This window comes from Ursus arctos, unplaced genomic scaffold, assembly GCF_023065955.2.
Source record: "Ursus arctos isolate Adak ecotype North America unplaced genomic scaffold, UrsArc2.0 scaffold_17, whole genome shotgun sequence".
Taxonomy (NCBI): Eukaryota; Metazoa; Chordata; class Mammalia; order Carnivora; family Ursidae; genus Ursus; species Ursus arctos.
In genome coordinates this window covers 21,835,168-21,861,351 of record NW_026622841.1, presented here as the reverse complement: position 1 = coordinate 21,861,351, position 26,184 = coordinate 21,835,168, and the positions used below count along the sequence as shown (strand labels likewise).

Here is a 26,184-nt window from a genome sequence, read left to right as displayed (position 1 = left end):
TTTTTAGTGTTTATTAGCGTTTATTTTTGTTTTCTTCAGAAAATGCTATTATTTATATGTTGGATCTTCTTTGCTTATTTTTAATAATTGTCCATTTCTTTCAAATTTTTGTTAACTTTCTGTTTGATTTTTGACATTTTCTTTCTTTCCACCTGCTGTTTTTTCTTAAGGCATTATTTGGTGTGGTCATTCTCTTTTGTTTTCCTTCTAGTTTAATCTTCCCCTCTATAATATATTTCTCTTTTTAATTTTTGAGTTTATACCTCATTTCTGAATTTCCTAATTCTGGTTTATGTTTTTTTATTATTTAATAATTTATTTTTATATATGTTAATTTTGAGTTATTTTTACAGATTTAATTCACCTCCCCTCCCTTTTGTTTGAGCATGCTTTGATGATTTCATTATATGCAGGGATGTTATTCTGTTTTTTTTTTTTTTCCTTCTTTTTTCACAGTAACTTTGTATGGAATTTGATCTCAAGATTTTCCAATGCTCAGATTAATGTATTTTAGTTTTCCTGAAATTTTAGAAGTATATTCAAATAGTTTTTTCACAAAACTTCTTTTGCTTTTGTTGAACATTCAAAAATATGATGAGTCACATTCTGAGATTTCCTGGTGCTATTATCTCTCCCCACTTTTATTTGAACATTTCCATTCCTTTCTCTATGTTGTCTCAGTCCTGTTCAGTCTTCATTCCTCACAGTAGGTTATTCTCCATGTGGGGCTAGTGGGTTTCATGAGTTTATAAGTGTTAGACTGCCCCAGCCCCTCAGTTCTTCCCAAGGGCCTCTCATACTCATTTCTGTTAGAGTCCTTAAATTTACTCACCACACTTTTCAGTGAAGCCCTCTTTCCTGTGTTGGGGTTTTCATATTCTCAGGTTCATCACATACTTGTTGGTTCCTTCTGCTTCCTCCCATACATATGCCAATAATATATAGATCTTGCACTGTCAGTCTTCTCTCCCTAAGTGAGCTCATGTTGGATACCTTATCACCCAGCTTTGTTAAAAATGTTGTACACAGGTTTTTAGTTTTTTTCTCTCGTTTCTCTATTTTTATGCAAGGATTCAAGAAGGCCAGAGACTGTGTGGCTACCACAACTGTTGTCTTTCCGGAATTAACCTTCCTATTTCTTTTTTATTAAAAAAAGTTATTTAACAATTACCCTAATGTAGATGATATAAAAGTGAACAGGGTGTTGCCCCCTATGTTGAAGAACTAGTGCAAAATTAAGAAAAAACTTTGAATGCTTTGTCATTGTTCCTTTTAGTTTTTTAACTTAAATTATTTTGTAAGCATGATATGCATATCGAAAAGTGCACATATCTTAAGATATTAAGAAGTCTCGATGACTTCTCAGAAACTGGACAAACCCATATAACCAATATCTACGTTAAAAAACAGAATATTCTCAGTATCCATCAGCTTTCCACTTGTCCCCTTCCTTTCCAGACCCTCTGACTTATAATAGTATAGGAGTAATCACTCTCCTGACTTCTAACAGTGTATATTAGCTTTGTTTGTTTTTTGTTCTTTATGTGAATGAAATGATATGATATGTGCTTTTTTGGTCTTTTTTTTTTTTTTTGCTCAACTTTATGCTTGTTATGATCATCATTATTGCTGTGTATAGGTGTAGTTTCATTTCTGTGTGAATATAACACAGTCCATTCTATGGATTATAAACAATTGCATACTGATTTGGGACTATTACAAATAATGGTGTTATGAACATTCTAGTGCATGTCTTCTGACAAATAAACATATGCATCTTTGTTAGGTATCTACCCAACTAAGGATGGAATTGCTGAGTCAGAAATTAAGCATATATTCAGTTTTAGTAGATACTTTGAAACTTTTTTCAAAGAGCTTTCAAAATTTTTATTCAGTGCTGTGGGTATGATCTGGGGAAAGCTACGACCAAGACTGACCTTTAAGAAAATAGTTCTGGGAATTCTTTGTAAGAATAGATTGGTGGGGCATCTGGGTGGCTCAACTGGTTAAGCAGACGACTCTTGGTGTTGGCTCAGGACATGATCTCAGGGTCCTGGGATCAAGTTCCACGTTGGGCTCCACACTCAGCAGGGAGTCTGCTGGAGATTCTCTCTCTCTCCCTCTGCTCCTCCCCCACTCCCCACTCAGGCTTATTCTTTCTAAAATAAATAAATCTTTAAAAGAAAAAGAGTGGATTGGATTGAAAGAGCAAGACAATGGAAATAAAGAAGACAGTAAGGGATTAGAATATATTAAATGGAATAGAGGTAAAGGTATGTGTCACTGTGTGCTCGTGGAATCTGCTAAACCTGTGTGAGGGAGAAAACATGACAGTTTGTATAGAAATTTGAGTGGGATGAGGATGTGGAGTTCAGATGGACTATGGCAATGCCGAAAGACCTCAGGGCCTACTTACATGCACCTCTATCCCTCTCCCTTAGCTCCTATTCCTACAAGTCTTGAGCTGATCCCACAGGTTTCCTGGAACCATGTAAATTAACAAATAAAAGACCATATATTTTTTACACTTAACTAGTAATGCAGTGATTTCAGTAATACAGGGTCCTAATAACATAAAACACCCATTGACAAGACTCTGCAATTACTGCCTTCCACTTCACACTACTATATCATTTTTATTTTATGTCACACACAAAAGTTCTTTAAAGGAGCTAATCGAGATTGACAGCGCCTGGCTGCCGCTCTTCCCTGTGAGGTAAACAAGTGAACACCCACTTCTTTATGCCTAGGCAGTGCTGCATCTACCTGGATCCCTGTGTTAAAAGCCCGAAGCTCTAAATTGCAATGGCCTGGTTGTCGTGCTTTTGCAGTCCGTCCTCCCTTATGAATAGGAAGGAAAGTGTTCCCTGATGGCCTGAAAAAGGGCATGTGACACCAGCAACTCCATATCCTGCAGAAATCTCATTTTTGGGCAGTGCTTTGTTATGTTCTACAGTTTTCTTCAGTCTTCAAGTACTGATGAAATTTGCATGTGAAAAGACTCTTTCCCTCTTATGGGCCCATCTGCTTCTGCTGTTAATTTTTCACCTGGAGCCGTAATTATAACTGACTCTAGGCAGAAATGCCTATGACGTCATTGTCAGGAGATCAGGAGTTCAGGTGGGAAATAAGGTGCTGGAGCAGATGGACATTCTCTGAGCAAAGATCTTCATGTTTTGTAAATATTCACTGCCTAATATGAGAATATAAGGAAATAGTGAAAACAGAAGGAAGGAAAATAGCTCCTAACTACACCGCTTCTATTTGTTTTTTGGTTTTCCTTTCTAAGTTACCGCCTGGTACCAGAACTATTGTGCCATGACTTGTAGGTATTGGAATCATACTTTTAGTAAGCTTGCCTTCCCTAGGACCCAGAAAAGACTTCAAGACCTACTTGGCTCTCAGGTTAACAGGAGGCTCTGGATCCCATGATATGAGCTTACCAGGAGTAGCCCATGCAACAGCTGGAAGATGCTCCTAGGAGGAAATCATCACAACATTTGTATAGTCCAGATCTCTTTCCACGTTAAAACCAGATTCATCATTCTTTTAGATTCAGCCCTACTCCTCTCTCATGATAACTCATGGGACCATTGTTACAGGGGAATAGAGGGGAAGATCTTCTATTTTAGTATGTCTGTGTGATTTGGAACTTCAGCCAATCAGCTGTCTAGGAAATTAAACTATGTACTCCTCATATGTGTGTGCTAAGAATGTATAAATTTCTTCACCAAAGATGGAAGACATACCTACCAAATAGAGTGAAAAAGAGGTTATAAGATGAAATGCAAAGTTATAATCAATACAGGAGGGAGATTAAGAATTCTAAGATAGTCTCCAGGCAGTAAAATACCCAACAGCTAGTTAAATCCCTCCCCTCTTCTTTTTAAAAATTACCCCCCCCAAAAGACCTTTCTTTTATGATTGTTCCACTGATTCCATTAGCTCTCATGTCATTACTTGATAGAGTAGGTCAGTTTATGCCAGAAGGTGTTAACATGGGGCATCTAATTAATTGAAAGGGCCTTGTTTTAGTCTGATTAAGCATCACATTTCCATTTACAAGGATCAAGTTATAAGCAGGTGTTTTTTTGTTTGTTTTCGCTAGTTGAGTGGAACTTGACACAGTCAACCAGCCTCACAGAAAATGTACAATTTATTGTCACCTTTGTGAAGATTCGGTGAGGGGAAAAACTTAAGGATCCTCTGTCAAAGAGGAATTACCTTTTTTTCCCCACTCCAGGCAAGGGTTGGTGCTTACTCTAATGGCAGAAATGGGCAGGCAAATATATCCAAACAACCTTCAAATCCTCAAGGAAACTGGGGTTCAGTTTCATCAGAGGAGATGAAGAGGAGGAGAAAATAGATTTCCACAAATGAGAGCAAATCCGCAATGACCAAATGAGCGACTGTTGCCTTCAGAACCTCCTTAGAAATGCTTCTCAGGTTTTCTCTCTTATGGAATCAGTTAACTATAGATTCGCCTCTTCTTAGTCAAGCTTAGGTCAGGATTGTCTATCAGATCAAGAGTGAATAGTCACCTTGGGGCTTCTCCCTACTCTCCTGAGCCGAAGTATCCTTTAGAGACGTTTAAAAAACTCAGGTGTGTGTTCCCATTTCTAATATAACATTGGTGTCTAAATTCTAACTCTTGTAATTCCATTAGGTTGCTTCAGGTGGTTTTATATTTAAGTACCACTGGCTTTCACTACTTATGAGGATAATCTCATGGTCAAAGATAAAACTTTTTGTTGTAAGATGGCGTTTCTTTGGGTAGTGCCGGGACCCCAAGCAGGAAGGGTTTGTTTCAGAGATCTCTTTCCAAGACAGTCTGGAAATAATGTGGGTCTACGTGAGCAGGTTCAGAGGATAGACAGATTTCATCAAACACATGGAAGGAGCACAGAAATAGGGTAAGACCATCTTTGAGAAAGAAATGAGACATTTTTTTTCATAGTGGTAACAACATTTCTTCACAAGAGCGCTCAGCTGGCAGTTAGTGAATGAAAACCTGAGTTATAGAGCCCAGGATCATATCTGTACAAAATAGAAGATAGAAAATGAAATACAAGTAAACTCATGATTTCAGGTATTTAAAACAAAGCCAGAGGGTAAAAATTTACAAAGTGCGAGTAAAAGATACATACTCACAATACTTATTTTCCACTGCCAGTCGTGGAAAAACAGCATTTTCCTGCCTGTAGGTTCTCTTACATCACCTAAAAGTCAGTTCACGCTGGTGACAGTTCACGGTTATAATGTGATTCTCCTCCTCTTATGCCCCCTTTAAGGTGTTGGAATAAAATAGTCAACATTTGAGGCTCGGAGTCGAAAAGGCTAGTCAGCTTGAATATACACTGACCTGAGACTTTCTTTTTACCATCGTTGCTTCTGAGAAGATGAGTGCATTGGTTTCACTGTCTTCATTTGGAAGCCTTCATTTAGAAGAAACGTCTCCAATTTCTTTTATCATCTGATATATGTATTAGAGCAGGGTTTGGCACACTACATCTCATTGGCCCAATCGCCTGGCTGGATGCTGTTGTAAGTCAGGTTTATTAGCACACAGCCACACCCATTTCTTTTCTCACTGTTGTCTGTGGTAGCTTTCATAGTATAATGGCAGTAATTGGCATGAAGATTTATGTCTTGCAAAGCCAAAAACATTTCTCTCTTCACAGAAAAAGACCCAGAGGAAACATCTCCAGTTTTTGTCGCTAGAGTCTGGGTGAATTTTTCCATGAAGTCTAGTCGGGAAGTCAAATATCTCCAGACGTCTTTGGATTATTCTCTGTGATACTGTAGAAAGATTAGGGTTTTGAGATAAAAAGATCTGAGTTCAAGTCTCAGCTCCAGCACCTATTTTTATGATTTATCACAAGTTTCAGAACTTCTCTCAACTTCCCCTGTAAAATGGGTTTGAAAATACGTGTTTCTGGGGCGCCTGGGAGGCTCAGTCATTAAGCATCTGCCTTCGGCTCAGGGTGTGATCCCGGCATTATGGGATTGAGCCCCACATCAGGCTCCTCTGCTGGGAACCTGCTTCTTCCTCTCCCACTCCCCTGCCTGTGTTCCCTCTCTCGCTGGCTGTCTCTCTCTCTGTCAAATAAATAAATAAAACCTTAAAAAAAAAAAATACCTGTTTTACAGGACTGTTGTGAGGACTAAAGTACCTGACAAATCCTGGGCACTTTACATAAATTATCATATTTTCCCTCGCATGTTGTCACACCTGTCACCTGTTAGTCTGTCATACCTATCTCCCTACTCCACATGATTTGAATTTTGGTAGACATTGTGTTCTTGCTGATTTTGTTATGTAATTCCTTAGTAAGGAGGCTGGAACCAATTCATATGAAAGGGGATTTAGTCACCTTTGTTCTGGAGAGATCCTGGGGATTTTAGCAGACTTACAAAGGATTGGCCCCAGTCATCATGTGCTAGGTACTGCCATGATTTATTTTCCAAAAATACAAATTAACTCTGTTCCTTTCCACCAAGAAAAAGAAATCAAATAGAGCGGTTCCTGATTCCAGCCTTTCTGCTTATTGAAAAGGAGAGATGTAAGCATCATTTTGACAAAGCCTTCTAACCAAATATTCTCTTTACCTTTTTGGCTGACATTTGAGTAGAAATCCAAGATGGGGAGAAAAGTATTTCTCTTGGATAACTGCATAATGATCCCAACCTAATGAACTTGACTTAGTAACTTCGTATTTTGCGAATAAGTGAGGATGTCCTAGAAATAGCTATAAGACTTTGCTCGTTTTATCGTTTTTGGTGGCCTTCATATGTTGCTTCAAAGTGCTTCAGGTGTCTTTTTGCAGAAAAGAAGGTGGGGCCCCAAGCATTGCTCCAGTGGAGAAGCTAACTTCATCCTGATATGAGCAATCCCAACTCCAGGTGATATAAGACAACTTGCTTATTCTCGCTGAACTTTTTCTTCAGTTTTCTATTAGATTCTCTAATTGGCTATTTGTACCACTTTCAGACATTGTGTACTATCATAGGATAAATAAATTTTTTAAATGTAACACGTATAGCCAGTCCACAATTAATGAAGGAGTCTCATTTGTCTTGAAGTTGGTTGTTTGGAATTCAAAATTTATTTTCCCACAGAAAAATATTATAAAGCACAGGCAGGTTATTAATTTAGATCATTTTGTTTCTTTAGAGAATGTGGATGAATATTAAAATCTGTTTAAAACTGTTTTCACAATGCTATTTCTCTATAGAACCCATTTAAATTTTCCAGTGTCACATACTGTGAGCATACCCATTCCCAGTATAACTCATCCCCTTTGCACCAGGTCAGAGTGGAGGGTAAGAGCAGCTGAGGTCCCAGGGGTAGGGTGACTAAAGAGAGGAAAGGAGGAGAGGAAGTGTTGGGGGGAAGGTTCAATCCCCAAGCCTTAGGCATCTTTTGTTTCTTAAGTGAAGGATGCTGAGTGTCCCCTGTGAGAGCAGGAAGAGTTAAGAAAGTTTCAGCAGTCTCTTTTGAGGCGAGGCTGTAGGAAGGGAAGTATTTGTGTAAAAGGAAGATTTATAATTAAGCATCATTAGTCTTCTGTTGATGTCCAAGTTCTGTGTCTTATTAGTCATTTATCTGCAGCTCCCAACACAATACCTAGCAAATAGTAGGCTTTTAATAAATACTGAATTGTCCAGGGAGATCATCCTTGGAAGGGTAAAAATAAGTCACTTTGGATAGGACCTAGCTAACATAATCCTGTTCAAATTTATATTTTACTCTCTAGAGGGTTGTAAGCTTACAAGTGTTTGCAAACATTTACATACTGTGGTATACAAAGAGTGGGGGCAGAAACTGTTGATGGAATAAAATTATGACTATAAGTTCTCTGGTAAGAGACTAGCTTAGAGAATCTGTTACCCCAACACAGTCATGATTCAGAACAGCCATCCAAGAAACAATAGTAGATGGGACAAGAGTTCACGTTTCAGAATCAAATGGAACTTGATTTAAATTATAGTTCTGTGTGACATGGTCAAGTTTCTTTTTTCTGAAAATAACCATTTATTTATGCATAAGATGGAAGTATTCTTAAGAAAGACTTCCACATTAGATTGTGGAAGATCAAATGAGATATAAGATGTAAAGTAACAACTGCATAGTAAGAACTTAAATAAATGCTAGCTGATAGAATTTCTCACTTTTAGAAAAGGTTATATGGAGATACAATGGGAGTCTTCCTATAGATGCTGAAAGTAGAGGTGCACCTGGGCCAGGAATCCATTTCCGATCCCTTCTGCCATATCTGAACTCTCTTGAATGCTGATCACAGCCATTTCAGCTAATCAGGGTGAGAGAGAGAACGAAGAGGCATGAGGAGTGATAATCACGTCTTCCCTGTGGGTTTGTGTCACCCACCATGGCTTCCACAGCCATTGTGCTTGTACTCCAGGCTGCTCTATTATTAGTTTTGGCTGCTGTTTCTCCTCCAGCTGCGTGTCCGTCAGCGTCCATTGCAGAATACCAATCTGTCCTCACATGGCACAAAAGCAATGTGGCAATCTATTAAAAAATATCCCCAGAACTCTAGGCTTCCTATAGTCTCGACCCCCACTGCTCAGAAAATGTCATTTCAAAAGTTTCCAAGGTCCCCTTTGTTACCTGCCTCTATCAGTTGTACTTGCAGCTTGTTGCTCTGAACTAATTAGTTCCACAGCTAACCCTTTGATAAAACATGGTGTCTTTTGATGGCATTGTTTCCTTAGCAGAGAGAAGTCAAGGCCAGGTATTTTGAATTTGAGGGATGATCGTTTCATTCATCCTGGAAATACATACCTGGGTCATCTTTCCACCCTTCCCTTCAAGTCATGGTCCCAAGTCAATATGTCAATACCTCACCTGTCACCCATACCACAGCCTTTTTCATTAACTGCATGGTGACGATGTCATGGCATGAACCTGCCCCATGTTTGCTTCTGATTTCTCTTCCCGCATCTCTGAATTGCCTCTTCATTAATCCAGATCTCATATGTTTTGGTGTCTGTCTAGCCATCTTAGCTGCCCCAGCCTCCACCCCTGGGAAATAGTAGAAGCACATATTTGTGACATGTGAAGATCAAATCTTTCAGGCTTCTTGCTTTCCTAGGGTATTTTCCATCCACACAGCACAATCCTGGGTTGGCTGCTCTGTGAAGTTTTCATGTTTTCAGAAGTGTTCACTCGTTTGGTTCTTAAATCATTAGTATGCTTATAAATTCCTCCTCCTCCTTCCTCCTGTCCTAACAGTCATCTGGAAGAATTGGACAGAAAGCAGTTAGTTGACAAACATTAACTGATTATGTTGTGATTACTGGGAGTCAGTTGCACTGAGAGGAGACCAGAGCAGAAGGAAAAGATGGAGAGGAACAGAATTAGGGAGCAGGCTGTGTACCAGAACTGTCCTGAGATCTTTATACACGTAAATACAGTTAATTCTTGTACTAACCATTTGAAGTAGGTACATGGATGAGAATAGCGTGTATATATAAAGAGTATGGACTATGGAGGCTGATTGCCTGAGTTCTAATCTCAGCTCCTCTACTAATTATGAGACCTTGAGAAAGTTACTTAACTCTTCTGTGTCTCAGTTTCCTCATTTCAAAATGAAGCTAATAATTCTTACTTTGTACAATTTTCCTAAGAATTAAATGTGTTAATACATATAAACTGTGTAGAACACATCTGGTATATAATTAGCATTCATTAAGAATTGGTTATTATAACAAGTATTTAATGGATTTAAAAATTGTATCCTCACCTGCAGAGCCTGGCCATGGCAATAGGATATTTCCACCAAGGACAGAGCAGCCTGACTATGGACAGTCACACCCCTTTGTCTAGGCAGAGACCCCTAAAGGTCACTGCCAGCTGCCCTTCTGGTGACTTGAGAGCAGGGCACTCTTGTACCACCGCCCCCCCCTTGTGCTTCAGGAATGCCAGTAGCTTCTCATACTTTGTTCAGTGGCAGATTTTGGCATATGTTTGAAGAGCATTTCAACCTTTCGCATATTATTACCATAAACTGTTAAATCCCTTCTGTTACTAGAAGCAAATTGGGAGCTAATTAAGCATAATCTTTCCAGAAAAAAAAAATCCTGTTTGGGCTTTTCAGAGTGGGACAGACTCTATTTCATAATTCCTTCCTGAGAATTCCCCACTCCCCATTTAGAACCCTTTCATTTATTTATTAACACAAGAAAAATACCCATGAAAGATCTCCTGGGTAGATGAACATACAGTTGAAAGAAAGTACAGTTTCTTATTAGAAGTCTTATCCATTCTGGTGCTCACCAGGCTACAAACTTCGGAGGACGAGGAGGATTCAGCCCATCTCTGAATTCCTGTTGCTCCTTGAATAATTAACACATGGTTCAGCCATTACTTGGTATGTAATTGTTCATGTGTTAAGATATCTGATTTTTAAATTATAAGTTCATTGAAGTTACAGATCATGCCATGTGTATTCTTCCTTATCATGTCTGGCAGTTACTGGGCTCATTCTTTACTTGACGAGTACATGCTTGCCCTCTTCAACCCCTATCTCATGAAAGTGCTTCAAGTTATCATTGTTCTGAAGATTCATATGTTTCACCTGGCTGCACCAGGAAGTCCACCTGTCACCTCTCCATTCTCGTCATACATGTGCTCCAGTTATATGAGCTTCCTCACTATCTTGAAAGTACTGGGAACATCCTTCTATCATATAGGGTGGTGCTTGTATGATAGGGTCTTCGCACATAGTATTCCCTCTGTCTTAGTCTTCCCCCTTTCTCTTTGTTCCTTTCATTATTGCCCTTTCTCCCACCAAGTTAATGTCTGTTTATCCTTCAGATAACTTCCTTAATGCCCTCACCTCCACTCCTAAGTACAGTTCTTTGAATTAGCAGTCAGATAATTATCTTTATGTCATTGCAGGTACTTCTCTATTTATAATTAAACTTTTATTAATGCACTTAATTGATTAATGCCATTCTCCTGACTAAGCTAGAAACTCCTTTAGGGGAGGAACTGTTTTGCTCATCATTGCATCTTCAGCATCTAACGAAGTACTTAGCACACCTGAGGTTTGCAATAAATACTTCTGAGTTAATTAATGCCTGACAAGTATTTGTTTTTCAGTGATTAAGGCCTTGGTTATTATTAGAAGACTTAGTAAAGTCTTCTCAACAAGGTTTGAGTTTAGGGTTTCATGATGGGGTTTAAATAGTTCCAGGTTGATCGTGTACTGTGAATGGCTCTGTCTTGTATGCAGTAGAGAGGCATATGAAGGATAGGAGTTAAACTAGAGGTCACTGCCTGGTAGGTCATTCTGGTCTAGTGTGTACATAAGCAGCAGTGTCAGGATAAGCTGACATGAATCGAGATAGCAAACTAGGAAAAGAATTGTGGAGTACTTGGGTGTTGAACAGAGAAGAAATCCAGATGATAGGCAAGAGATCTAGAATTCTTTTTAATTAACACATTTATTTATTATAGAAGTATGATGTGCTAGACATTAAGCACTATAGATCAGACCAATAATTGTTCCTTTTCTAGAGTCATGGGAGATGTGGGGGTATAATTAATCATAATGTGTTCTGGAAAAGCCTAGGATAAGAATGCTTTAAGAAAGCAAATCTGTGGGTTTAATAGAAAGCTTTTTGGAAAAAGTAACACCTGAGCTGATCCTTGAGGAATGGACAGGAGTTAGTGAAGTGGGAGAGCTAGGTTCTTGTCTCATGGAGTCAAAGAATGAATTTCATGGACAAAGGAGAGTGAGTAAAGCAATAGAGATTTATGAAGCAAGGATACAGAAAAACTCTCAGGAGTGAGAGGGTTCCTGACAAGGTTGCCAACGTGGGCCTCCACTGACAGTCTTTTATTTAGAACTGATCAGGGAGCTTGTGGCCTTATCATTCTTGTGATGTCTTGGCTTGAGTAAGGACTGGTGATAACATCTTTCATGGCTTACTTTTTTTAGGGTCTGGTTATTCTTTTTTGGCCTCAGGTAACTGTCATAAAAAAAGATACCCCCCCCCCCACACACACACCTAGGGCAGGGTGGTCTGGTTTGTTCCCTTATCTCTGGTTTCCTTATACCTCCTCATTTTGGGGATTTCTGTGAGCCTGATCCCGTAGCCCGTTACCTATCTCTCCCTTCCTAGCCTTGCCTGTCCCGTAGTCATTAGGGCATGAGTAGTAGACACAGAAGGAGATAGTGTAAGTAATGAGCATCATTGGGAAAGTGAACAAACTGAGAAGCGCTCAGAATATTTGAGGAACTAGAACCCTCTTATGGATGACTAGATTATGGAGGGTGGAGGGTTTAGTAAGCAAAAAGGACATGAACTAGATTGGAGTGAGATTTGAGAAGCCACTGGACAATGATTGGACACATCTGTGATCCAGTCTGTGCTTAGAAAGTGGCTTTGCCCTTAGAGTGGGAGTTGGACTGACATCAGGGAGATCGTTTAGGAAATACAAGTTTATGAAAGCGATACATAGTCATGATAGGACAGGGAAGTGGCATTCACATTTCAGGAGAGGAGATACACTTCAGGTGTATTGAAAGAAAAGGTCAGTATGATGTAGTTTTGGAATGTTGTGAGGCCCGGAGCTGATGGCCAAGAAAGAATTCTTGAGACATCTTTGTGCGTAAAGGTTATTTTTACTAAAGCACGGGGACTGGACCTGTGGGTAGAAAGAGCTGCTGCACTGGGGTTGTGAGGAATGGCTGATGGTATGCTTGGGAGCTGGGGGAAGTAAGGAAAAGGGAGGTGTCCAAAAGGACTTTCATATGCTAAAGAAGACTCTCAGGATTCTGGAGGCCAGGCTATTGCCCAGTTAGGGTTGTTGTTCTTTTAGTAAGGCATTAACATTAAGACAGTTGAGAGCTTTCTGGAGAAATGTTATATTCTTTTTATTATAAGTCCTTGTCAATAGGCTGCAGGTCCTAAAGAAACTTAACTTTTTTACATTTCCTTGTGCCTCTGTTTCCCACATCACTCATGGAAGGGAGGGTGACGTTAGGGCTCCAGGAAATTAAGTTATGGGTCTCTGAAAGTTAAGATATTGATAAGAATGCTTTTTCCTTGTAAATCACTAAGATGTTGGTAAACTGATGGAAACTCATGTCTGGCAGGACTGTGATCTCTGTTAGTTAACCATTTATTTTTTTCCTTCCCTTAGTTTTAGGGCAACCCTGGGTGCCTGAGGAATGTCACACATACCCAACCTGGGAGTTTATGTGGGGGGGGCTGTTGTGGAGTGTCAGCTTGTGTTTTGCCCTCAGCTTGCTATCTGCTCCCTCATCAAATAGTTTGGCCATGGTAAAAAAAAAAAAAAAAATGTTTCTGTCTTGGGCAGTTTGGTAAATGATGGTGCCATTTACCAAAAGAGGATACATTAGAGGGAATACAGGGTTTTTTTGTTTGGAGGTAGATAAATTTATTTTTAAATATGTTGAGGGATAATGAAATTTTGCTGCATAAATACCTATTTTCTCCCTTGTCTTAAGGACTGAATGTTCATGTTTCAGTTAGGCCTTTCCCAGCTTACTTGCAGCTGGGTGTGACCGTGTGATTAACTTCTGGCCAGTGGGATGTAAGTACACCTGTTGCGTACTCTTGCAGTAGGCGTTGTCCCTCTTCCTCATTTCTTCATTCCCACTGTTGGGAATGTGGGCATGTCGGCTGGAGTTCTCACAGCCGTCTTAGTCCATGTTAGAAGCTGCATGTTGGGGTTGGTGGAACAATGAGGTAGAGTGTGTTGAGGCCCTAATGATTATAGAACCACCTTTTCAGGCTTGGCTGCCAGTTTGTCATTCTGTGCATCCGTCAGCCTCTTTCTCCAGCCACCCCTGTTACCGTGCCGTGGGCTCATGAACACAGGGGCTATGGTGGCAGAGATGGAGGTGTACAGGGGCTTTAGCAACATGGACTTCTACCCAAAGGTCAGCCTGGCTATGGCCACTGCTGAGTGCTCAGCTCAGCAGCAGCAGAGGTCAACGCTGAGTTTCCAATATGGAACCGTTGCCTGGGACAGTCATTCAGCTACCTGGTGACAGATTGTTTACAGTGGACCACTTCCACCATAGGAGGGATTTTGTTCTTACTGGAATAGCCCCGCTGGTGGTAGATTTACTTCCCCCGCACACAGTGTTTCTACCAAAATTAACCTCACAGATTTACAGAATGACTTACCTGCCATCATGGTATTCCACACAGCATTGCTTCTGATCAAGTTGCTCACTTCACAAGGAGTGTGGCAAGGGGTCTTGCTCATGGAATTCACTGGTCTTACCATGTTCCTTACCAAAATTTAGTGCATTCTAGATTCCCACATGTCCCTGTGAGGCACAAAGGCCTGAATCCATAGGCTCGGTAAGCATGGTTATGATATGAATAAATGAAGACTTACATCAGTGCAGTCGTTCTTCAGAGGTATGATTATGTTGTCATTGATACCAATTCAAAGCCATTTAAAAATGCTTCTGAATGAAGAGTAGGTTTTACATTATGTATTTTTTCTCTGTATTAATGGAAGCAGTAAAACCTGCTAGCTTTAGATCCCAAGCTTTGAATCTAAGAGATGTGGATCAATCCTGATCTGCATAATCTTAGGAAAATTACTTAACATCCTTAAGACTCAGTTTTTCAGTTTATAAAATGGGAATTAAAGAGGCTGTTTATCATAAGGCTGTTTAAAGAGCAGGTATATGGAAAGTGCTTCCTGTGGTACTTAGTACATAGTAAGGATATAATAAACAATGATTATTACTGTTCTAGAAGTCAAATTACTGCCAGGGTGGGGATCCAAATCTTTTTGACATTAAAAAGTACATACCCAAAAGGAGGTATGTCCATTGATCCCTGAGTGTTTTCTCCAGGCCGTACCATCAGTTCTGTGTCTTCTTTGTTTTATACCTGCAGGGTAAAGCTAATGTAGTTAACTCCTCTGTGATGACTTGTTTCCCCTCCCAAGAAACCTTTGCATTGTAATATGGAGATTTTCAGTGCCTCAAAGTAAGTGACTGAAGGTGAGAACGGCAGGCTGCTGGCAGAGCCAGAGAATGAGGGACCTCTGGGCAGGGACCCCTTTCCTGGGGACTTCTACATCTCAGCAGCAAGGGTGGGAGGTGGCTCAGCCTGCCTCCAGGCAAGGCTGGCCTCATTCTATGGAAGAATAAATCTGTATGAAATCAACACCAGCTCCTATTGTTTTCAAGTTTTACTCTTTGCCTTTAGGGTACAGACACACAATGGGCATTCAGTAAATATTTGTTAAATGCATAGATTTAAGAGGGAGTGGAGGCTCAGATGGTGAGGGGTGGTGATTGAGAGGCTCATCTCAAGAGGTCCAGAAAATGAGAAAAGATCATTTGAGCTCAAAGATGGAGCAGGTAGCTGAGTCAGCATGATTTCCTTGCATTGTCTCTCATTGTCTTGCTCCTTTTCAGTTGACTCTTTCTCTTTCTTAATCTATGAAAAGAGCACAGTATCTCCCAGTGCAGAGTAAAAACTGGATAAAAGCAGTTCATCAGTATTGCTAATGAACATAGTGCCTAATATCCTGCTGATGGAATATTTGACCATAACATTTAAAATACAATGTTATAAAAAGAATTCTAGGTATGTAAATTGAAACGACCCTCAGATATCATCTAATATCGTTTTTTTCCTTTTTATTAGTAAAATACACCCTTTGAGAATCTGAAAATTTGACTTAAAGAGGAAGTTTCATAGACACACAGAAATCCACAAATCTCATTCTTAAATCTCTTAGGGAACTAGAGATCCAAGGTTAAGAACTTTTTTTTAAATTATGCTAAGAACTTTTGATGAAATCCAACCCCTTTATTTTATGGAAAAAGGAACTGAGACTCAAAGAAGTTAAACTCCAAGTCCAGAGCCACACAGTACTTGGAAGTTGGAGACTGGAATCCAGGGCTCAATACTACTGATGTAGGAAAGATATTAGGGTTTGAAGCCGACAGCCAAGAAAGAATTCTTGAGATGTCTTTGTTGCAAAAAGGTGGTTTTATTAAAGCATGGGGACAGGACCTGTGGGCAGAAGGAGCTGCACTGGGGTCATGAGGAGTGGCCCATTATATACTTTCAAGTTGGGAGGGGGTCAGGGATAGCCTAAGTCTCTAAGGAATTTTGAAAGCAAGGTTTCCAGGACCTCAAGGGGGGGTAGCTATTGTTGGGAAAATGTAATTTATTGCCGTCTAATAAAACCTTAGTCATGAGACCCTTCAGATGTATATCGGTGGGTCACATGCTTGAGGGATGATTGCCAACATGTATCTTGGTGGGTAGAGATAAAAGAAGTTTCCAAAGTAAATTTTATATGTTAAAGTAGACTTACAGGATGCTGGGGGTTGGGCCAAGATTACTTTTTGCCCTTAGCAAAGTATTAACATCGAGGCAGTTGAGTCCCTAGAGGAATGTCACGCTGCCTGTTTCAAGGACTTGTCAGTGGGCTGTGAGTAGTAGGAAGTTTAATAATTTTTCTTCTGCCTTTGTTTCCCACATCACTACTATCTCAAATTCTTGATAAATTCTAATGAAGCTTAACATCTTATTAAGCTAAAGGCAGTCTCCATTTCAGGTCAGCTTTTGTGAGGGAAGATAACAAAACATCCTTTCAATCACTTAGGTAGAGACTGTACAAAATAAAACAAAACCATCTCCTGCCGTTTTCAAGTTATCCACCCCCCACTTTGAAAGTCTTGTATTTCTTCATTTCAAAGCATGGATTTAAACTCAATTTACTCATCCTTGTGCCCTCAAGTGGAGTTCCAGCTTGTTTCCCTAGTGCCTTTAAGTTAATCTCTTTACCTAAAGCATCAGAGAGGAAGATTGCAGAAGGCTCCTTGGATGTCCCATTTTAGATCTAACACCCTTCGAAATAGGGAATTTATCGCTGTACTCTCAGAGATATGTTTGTCTGATGACCCAAAATGCTATGCAGTTTATACTTATGTTGTTCTCAAGCTCATTTTGGATGGTTAAAACTTAGATCAAGGTTTGGTTTGTTTGCTTGTTTTGTTTTTTTTAAGGTTTCTGAAGTCATAAGGACTGGGAAAGATTACATATTTCATAGAGTTCTTAAATGATTTCAGTTACTACTTAGGTGTTTAGTTATTTTTTATTCATTATATTTGCAACATCTGAAAAATGTAGCAAACATTAAGGTTTTGCAAGTATTTCATGATTTTCAAAATGTCATTTTTTATTTGCTTAAAGTAGTTTATTCATGGTGTTGAATAGGCATATTTTTCTTTGCTATGATAATTGATTTCTAGAGAATTTTGACCTGTGGTTTCATACTCAGGAAGTATTTATTGTGTACCTACGATGTATACAGCCCTGTGCTACACAAAGGACATGTACTTGTTTCTGCAGCTGTGAATGGGCAACATTTAAGTGCAGACTAGCATTCAAATAGTGCCAATATAAATATGCAAAAAAATGTGGTGGAGCTAATCTTGGGTCAACAAAGGGAAAATAGCCTATGTATTGCCTGGTGAGATGAGGTGTATAGTTTTTATTCTCATAGAAGCCATTATTGACTTGAGAGAAGACCCATCTACCCTTGCCCATTCCCCCCCCCCATCCCCTTGGATGCTAACTTGTCAACTTCACCGCAAAGAAGATAATGTTACCTTGAAGAACAGATTATGTTTGAAGGAAAGGCAACAGAAAGGGGAAGAATTGAAAGTGGTGCAAAGATCAACATTCTCATCAGTCTGGCTGACCAGCACCTACTAAGAGGACATGTGGGAGAGAAGGAAAGACAGATTTTCAGCTCTGGACTCTGAGGAGGGTTGGCCATGAGGACAACGGTGAATGTGTAGTTTGTAGTGTGCTTACTCTGTGCCAGGCAGGAATGGATTCAGATTTTGTGGTGCTTGAAGCTTATATGATTTGGGAGTTTCTAAGAAAAAAAAAAAAAAACAGCAAATACATAATTAAGTACAAAAATGATTATTTATTTAGAACGAGAAAAGAAATTACAACAAACCGTAAACATATAAAAGCAACAAATACTACAAAAATACAAATTTAGAAAAATAATGTAATTGAGTTTTTATTTATTACCATTCAGGCAAAACTCTGTAATCCTTCTTTAACTTTTTGGCTGTGTATTTTTGATCACCTATTTGGTTGAAGTGATTTTGCAATATTATTTTCTATAAAGAGAATAGCAAGATAACTCAGTCTTTCCTCAAGAATATTTTTCCTCTAAAATTTGTTTCTCATTGATAGTTCAGATTTGTTCTTTCAGTTTTACACATTGTTATGAATTTAGAATTGTTGCCAAACTTCCCAAAACCTCTGTTCGTTTGCAAATAAGGTATTAAAGATGTGCTTAGTGTTTGTAATACTGCTACAAGTTTGTACTACCACAGGAACTCTGATAAATTCTACTTAGCCCAATTCCCAACAAAAAGAAGGAAAATGTCTGAGGTATTTATAATTATATGCACTTTGCATTTTCTAGAATATTTTCACAAGATAAAATAGAACAATCCATCAAAAGCTAATGATGTACTGTATGGTAACTAACATATCATAATAAAAAAAAAACACAAAAAAAACCTTCTGTTTTGACTTGCTATCCAAGAGAATTAAATCGTCGACTTCCAGTTCACACATCTGATGATTGGTAGAACTTTCCTGTGTTTTAACCTTTATTTCTTTTTTATTATCTGTGAGCATCTGGTACTGAGAGCTGACCCTGCAACTTGGTGTCATGACCACAGCTGAGCTGGCTCCATGGAGGTTAGAACTCCTCTTGGAAGCCATTCCTGGACTGTGACATGTAGCAAATGCTTAATTATTTATCAAAGTGACTACAAATCATATTAATAGAGCCAATACACTTGAACCAAATATATCCCCAATTTGCCTTCTCCTAAAGGATCCTTTGTCACAAGGGAAAGCCTATTGCAAGGGGTAGAGTTTGCAGTGGAAAGAGACAGTGATCTTAACTGAGACATGATTAAAACAGTTAGCTTGAAAATTTTACAAAAATATAGATCTGTGTGAACATATTACTGAGCTTACTAGGCCTATTGGAAGGGACCTGAAGCTCAAGCTCCATTAGCTTCTCAACCAAGCCTCCTCTGATGATAGACATTCTAAAGTACCCGATCTTGGGGTGCCTGGGTAGCTCATTTGGTTAAGTGTCGATTTCAGCTCAGGTTATGATCTCTGGGTCAGGAGTTCAAGCCCCATGTTTGGCTCAGTGTTGGACATGGAGCCTGCTTGAGATTCTCTTTCCCTCTGTCCCTTCCCCCTCAAAAATTTAAAATAAAATAAAATAAAAGGACCAGATCTTTCAGCATCCCTATGTGCCAGGGCTCAGACCTTAATCCAATTTGTTCTTTTTTTTTTTTTCTTTTCAAAGTGTGGTGGTCCTGTTTATTCCCTCCCTTGATCTCAGCCGGCCTCCTGTTCTTAAATACAGTCTATACTCACACAATGCCCAGGTTCTTTTCTCCATGTTCTGGAGCTTCAGAATCCCATCTAAGTGTCTTCTCAGTATCTCTTGGGTGACTTGATCACCTGGATAACTAAGAGACCCCTCAAACCCAACATCATCACTGCAGCTGTAGTCTTGATCTGATTTCCTAAACCTTCTCCACCATAGACTTCTCAGTTCGTCACAACTTTATTTTTGTAATTGTTCACTCCAAGAATTTGAGAGTCACCCTGTCTATTAGGAAATCCTGACCTTTCAAAATATGTGCAGAACTTGACCACATCCTACCTTTCAGCTACTACCCTAGACATGTCTATCACCATCTTTAACCTGGATTGTATCAGAAGCCTCAAAGGCCTCTCTGCTGCTGCTTTGCTCCCCTGTGGTGGGTTTCAACACAACAGCCTTTTTTGTTTTTGTTTTTTCAAGTTTTATTTAAATTCCAGTTAGCTGGGATGCCTGGGTAGCTCAGTTGTTAAGCATCTGCCTTTGGCTCGGGTCATGATCCCAGAGTCCTGGGATGGAGCCCCACATCAGGCTCCCTGCTTAAAGGGGAGCTTGCTTCTCTCTCTGCCTCTGCCTGCTGCTCCCCTTAAATTGTGCTCTCTGTCAAATAAATGAATAAATAAATAAATAAATAAATAAAATCTTTAAAAAGAATAAATAAATTCCAGTTAGTTACATAGAGTGTAACATTAGTTTTAGGTGTAGAAACTAGTGACTCATTGTAAGTGCCCTCCTTAATACCCATCACCCATTTAACCCATCCCCCACCCACCTCCCCTCCAGTAACCCTCAGTCTGTTCTCTATAATTAAAGAGTCTATTTTCTGGTTTGCCTCTCTCTTTTTTTCCCTCCTATGTTCATCTGTTTTGTTTCTTAAGTTCCACATATGAGTGAAATCATATGGTATTTGTCTTTCTCTGACTGATCTCGCTTAGCATAATACCCTCTAGTTCCATCCATGTATCCATGTCATTGCAAATGGCAAGATTTCATGTTTTTATGGCTGAGTAATATTCCAGTGTGTGTGTGTGTGTGTGTGTGTGTGTATGTGTGTGTGTATCTCACGTCTTCTTGATTCATTCATCAGTTTATTGGACATTTGGGCTGTTTCCATAATTTGGCTATTGTGGACATTGCTGCTATAAACCTCAGGGTGCATGTATCCCTTCGGATCACTATGTTTGTATCCTTTGGGTAAATACTAGTAGTGTAATTTCTGGGTCATAGGGCAGCTCTATTTTTAACTTTTTGAGGACCCTCCATACTGTTTTCCACAGTGGCTGCACCAGTTTGCACTCCTACCAGCAGTGCATGAGGGCTCCTTTTTCTCCACATCCTCGCCAACACCTGTTGTTTCTTGTGTTGTTGATTTGAGCCCTTCTGACAGGCGTGAGGTAATATCTCAATGTGGTTTATATTTGCATTTCCCTGATGATGAGTACATTGTTGAGCATCTTTTCATGTGTCTGTCAGCCATCTGTACACCTTCTTTGGAAAAATGTCTCTTCCTGTCTTCTACCCATTTTTTTTTTTTTTTAAACTGGATAATTTGTTTTTTAGGTCTTGGGTTTTATAAGCCCTTTATATATTTTGGATACAACCCTTTATCCACAGCAGCCTTTAAAATGTAAATCAGGTCTTGTCATTCCTCTGTTCAACCCAATATCCTCCAAGAAACCAAAGGTCATAAAATGGCCTAGAAGGGTCTAGTGACCTGGCCTTACACTGTCAGACCTCAGACTATCTACTTCTTCCAGTGCAGGATCACACTTGCTTCCAAGAGGCTTGTTGAACACAGTAGGCGAGGGCCTCAGGGTGTTTATCAAGGGATTTACTTGATTAACTCCCTTCCTCCAAGTGTTTCCTCAGATGTTACCTCCTCAGTGAGACTGCCCTAGCCCCCTGTTTAATGCTACATTTGCCACTCTACACACCCAGCATTCCCCATCCCTTTTACCCTGCTCAATTCTGCATCACTGTAGTACTCATCATGTGCTCACAATGATATGTTTACAGATTGTGTTGATATATTCAGTCTTGCCCTTCTGCCAGAATGTAAACAACACAAGGATAGCCGTCTTTGTGGTTTTGAATGGTACGTCAAGCCTAGAAATTCATCTGATTCTCAACAAATAAATATACTCTGTAAGATAGGTGCAGGCATTTTTGTAGATTAATAAAAAACTGAAGTAGAGAAAACTTAAAAATGTCAACAAGATCACAAAAATAGTAGAGATGAAATTCAACCCTGATAGCCTCCAGAGCCTGCACCCTTAACAAGTGTGTGGTGTTGCTTCCTAGTGTATGGAGGAGAAGGGCCAAGAAGGGGTTGGGGAACCGAAGGGGCCCTGGACTTCTTGCTGTTTCTCTTCCCTGTTCACATGAGGTTGTTAACCTCTGAATTGAGCCCAAGTCTCAAAGATATATGTTCCAGGCTTAAAACAACTTCTTCAAAAAGTAAGCCGCGTATATATATGGAGTAGAGATAACTTAATTATTTTCACAAGGAAATAGTAGTGTTCTCCTTTTTTGAGTCCTATTGTGTCTTCTATTTGGCCCTGTTGCATGATTCAATTATCTTCACCAGAAGAAATGTGTGTGATACACAGGGCTATCATTCTATGCTAATGAGAGACTTGAAAACCACAACGGTATTCCCAAACACATTATTATTACAGCACATTGTATTGGAGGTCAAGATGATTTGCATAATGTAAGAATTACCTGAACTCAGGTGGAAAAACTGCTGCTGAGGGATGTCAGTACAAGTAGAGAGATGGCTTATACAATCTGGGTATTAGAAGCTATTTGTATAGTGTGGCTTTGATGTTTATTTGGGAAGTAAATTAGAATCTATGAAGATTATAACAATTCTTTACCATACTTTCATCGTTTCAATGGGAAATACAGATTAATGGAGAGGAATTTGCAGGTGTGCAGTGGGGCTGGGATGTACCATTTTTGAACCAATCATTCTGATAACCCACACAGCATTACACACAGACACACAGACACACACACACACACACACACACACACAGACACACACGCACACACACACATATGTTTTTGGACTTTTACAGGAAGTTTATATCTAGTCTGTCTGCATCTATTTTTCCTTCACCCAAGTCCTCTAGGACACTCACGCTAAGACTACGTTTCAAGAAACTACACCGGGTCATGGATCACATTACTCCTCTATTTAAAATCCTTCCATGCACACTTCACCTACTGTAGCAAGTGCAGCTTTCTCTGTGGCAATCAGTCTCAGTCTGGGTGAACTCACTCTTTCTTCAGTCCCCCCTTGGTACTTTCTATTCCCAAATAAGAGTGTATTCGAATCCAAACAGTCCATGCCTTGCCACCTGTCTGTACTTTCGGCTCCTGCTGAAACTCACTTTTCTCACTGGCTCTCTCTAGCCAAATTTCACCCACTTTTAAAGCCAGCTCAAATGTTGCCATTTTTGGAAAGACTTCCTAGACAAATCTCAATCCCTGCAAATCGGCAAACACATGCATACATACTCATATACTGTGGAAATAATAGTTTTCTCTTCTTTTTTTTCCACAGGACATTTTTCAGAACAGTCGTTCTACCTGTATTGCAGTGGTTTCTCTCTGTTGTACCATATTTGGAGTCTCCAAAAGTCTCTATGAACCGAATAATCCCCTTCGGTGCTTGTGGAGGTGAGTGAGCAGATTTCTGTGTGTCTAAACTTAGAATGCAGATTGTCATGTGCATTGACTGGGAGGAGCGCAAATCTGGTGACAGAAAATGGGAATGGAACGTTCTTGAGCATATCCTCACTCGGGTCAACAAACAGTTATGGTTTCTGTCAAGCATTGTGCTAGGCATTGGGATTAGCATGCTGAGCATACAGCCTCTGACATTTGTCCCCTTGGGGCTTACTGCACCAGAAGTAGTTGTGCTACAGTGAAGCTGTACTGATCACATCCGTTCCGGGGCGACATGCTAGTTCTTAAGCTACAGGAAGGAAGGATTTGTGTTTTATTCACTTTTGTATCGTTAACCTTAAAAGTAAAAGCTGCCAGTTATTTCACCAGCAAAGGATGGATTTATTCAGGAATAAAAAAGAATTGTACTTTTGGACCATCTGCGGCAAGACCATAGCAAGTCTGGAGAAAAAAGAAGAGGTACACTTTTTTAGGGACTAAGCGGGGGAAGCTGGGAACACTGTTGTGAACTGAAGTCGATTGGAGTAAACTCGGAGTTCAAAGTAGGGTGGCTGCTTCTTGACTGAGCTGGTGTTGGGAGGATGAGAGCGGTGTCTCTTCCTTCAGCTGGGTAGTAGTGTCCATGTTCATGGTCAGATTCCTAGAAGGTCACATCCTTTGGGTCTGCAATTGACTATCCGTGGTAAGTCACAAGAGCTCCCTCTCCTGAAACCTCCTGACTCCATTGTAATGAGGTTTTCTGTTATTAATTTTCACAGCGTCCCCTCTGTTGACTTTAATTACCCATAGTTAGAATGATAAAGACTTGTTTTGCATGAGGAGGTGTTCAGTCCGTAGCTGGTGAAAGAAGGAAGGAGGGAAGTAGGAAGGAAAAGGGAAAGAAAGAGTGAGAAAGAGGAAGAGAACGATGTCTCTTGGTTATTAAATCAAATCCAAGCTTCTGATCCTTATTGTAGAAATAAATCATGATCTTCTTTATGATCTTCTGTTCTTTTAAAAAAGATTCTACTCTCGGGTAGCAAACTCTTGGGACACTGGTATGAAAACCAGTAATAAGGGAAAAGAAGGAAATAAAACAAAATAAACCCAAATCCCTGGCAAACGGCCTAAGCATGATTAGACCATTAGAGAGGAGTGTTCCCTCATGATGTGACCCCTCAACCTGTCTTCTCCGCATTGGCCTTTTTTCTTAAGTGACTTTCAAAAACCGTTCTCTTGGGGTTTGCATGCCCAGGAAGCGCTGGGGATTAGATGGATGAAAACAGAATACATTTAACCGTACCATAATTATCTCTTGCCTTTTGTTTTCATTTCTGTGGGGCTCTAGAAAAGTCACTGCCCTTATTTAATGCTGTGCCATGCATGCAGAGTAATGTCTGACTCGCACCATGAAAATCCCTCTGCAGTTTGCAGCATTGAGGGATGGGGGATGGAAAGCAAGATGAAAAGAAGCTTGCAGTATTGATTGAGGCAACAACTGCAACAACAAAACCCTGGAGTCTCCCAGCAAGCAGAGAGGGAAGAGCAAGGTGGGACTGATTCAGAGGGATGAGAGCAACGCAGGAAGCGGGGTGCTGTGCTCTCCTCATTAGAGACTCAATCACCAGAGTTTCAGTGGAGAAAGCTCACCCCTCAGGCACAGACCTCCACTGCAGAGGGGAAACTAGCATTCTCCTTCCCCTTGTACTTCTTTGCCTGTCAGCTAAGAGCCAGGGAAGGGGGACGATTATTGAAGATTGGGGGAATTTCTTCCACATTCTTTATTATTCTGTTCTGTCTCAATCATCTCAATATTCAAAAAGTAGATTTAGAAGAAGCCTGGCATAAAGAAAAGAACAACCAAGCTGCTGAGGGCTGTTGAATTTTTAATCCCCTAACACTTTTCTCCCCCTTCTCTATTTATTATCTATTTTCAAAGCCCTGGAGTAAAGAGATTGTCGAAACCCCATTCATTGGCAGCCGTTCAAAAAGCTTCATCCTGTAGCATGACTAGGGGAAAACCAGGAATGAGTTCTTAGAACAAATTTCTAGGAATCAGTAATGATATCACAAGCTAAATGTTTTTTTATTGGGGTGAGGAATACCAGTAATGGGAATGATGGTTCACTGATGACGGCATAAGCAATTCTCTGACCCCAAATCCTGGGGCTCCTTATTCCTGTGATCTTGTACTAGTGCCCATGGCAGGGGAGCTCTGAAGACCCAGAGCATGGACCTGCTCTCCTCCAGGGGAGCAGTTTTTGTTTCCTTGCTCAGACTCAGCGAGTCTTCCCCTATGCTCTCCAGTGACCGGATTTGCCGCCCTTCCTCCAGTAGCTTAAGGCGTTTCTTCATAGGGGGAAGCGTCCAGGAGAAGTTCTGCACTGCCCTACCCAGGAGCCTTCTCCCTTTTCACCCACTGCTCCAGCCTGCCTCCTGAACACCCCAAGGTACGTGGAGAAGAAGCCTGTGAGTAGCTACACATTTTCCTTGGGTCTGTGGCTTGCAGGGTATTATGTTCTCATACTATTCCACATTCCGCTTTAGCAACTTGTTCCAACTTTTGGCTGGTTTCTCTTTAGCAGTGTGTACAGGGTCCAGCAGCAACAATGCCAGTTAAGCATGTGTTTGCGTCCTTCCTCTCCTTCCTGGGTGATGTTTGCCGTGAATTTAGCTTTGCAACCTCAGCACTCTGGTAGAATACAGACAGTTGTCAGTTTGCACATTGTATATATGTGTATCTGTATGTTCTGTGATTGTTTTTGGTAGATGAGATTGCTGCTCTTTTCAACTTCCTATGTTTTCAGTGGAAGGCAGAAGTCAACTGATGTGTTTACTGAACTCTGTTTCAAGGGTTGATATTTTAAAAGGGTGCTTTCAAATTGCAGTTCACCCAGAGGGGATTGCTTAGGGTGTTCCCTGGCCTGGAAGCTGTGGTAAAGGAACTAGAAACAAACTGAAGGTAAGAGTTTAAGGGGAAAGCTCTTCAAATATTCTGAAGGTAGCCATTTGGGACCAAGATT

The 26,184-nt window shown here is 40.1% G+C and overlaps 1 long non-coding RNA gene across 1 annotated transcript in view; it reads left to right on the top strand.

Moving 5' to 3' along the window:
* Positions 1 to 25,611, top strand: part of LOC123000906 (uncharacterized) — a 171,037-nt gene extending 145,426 nt beyond the window's left edge. Inside the window, exons 2-3 of the long non-coding RNA XR_006409279.2 lie at positions 23,058 to 23,173; positions 25,519 to 25,611. This is a non-coding gene — a long non-coding RNA (uncharacterized LOC123000906). The remainder of the gene's footprint in view (positions 1 to 23,057; positions 23,174 to 25,518) is intronic.
* Positions 25,612 to 26,184: the final 573 nt, after the last annotated feature.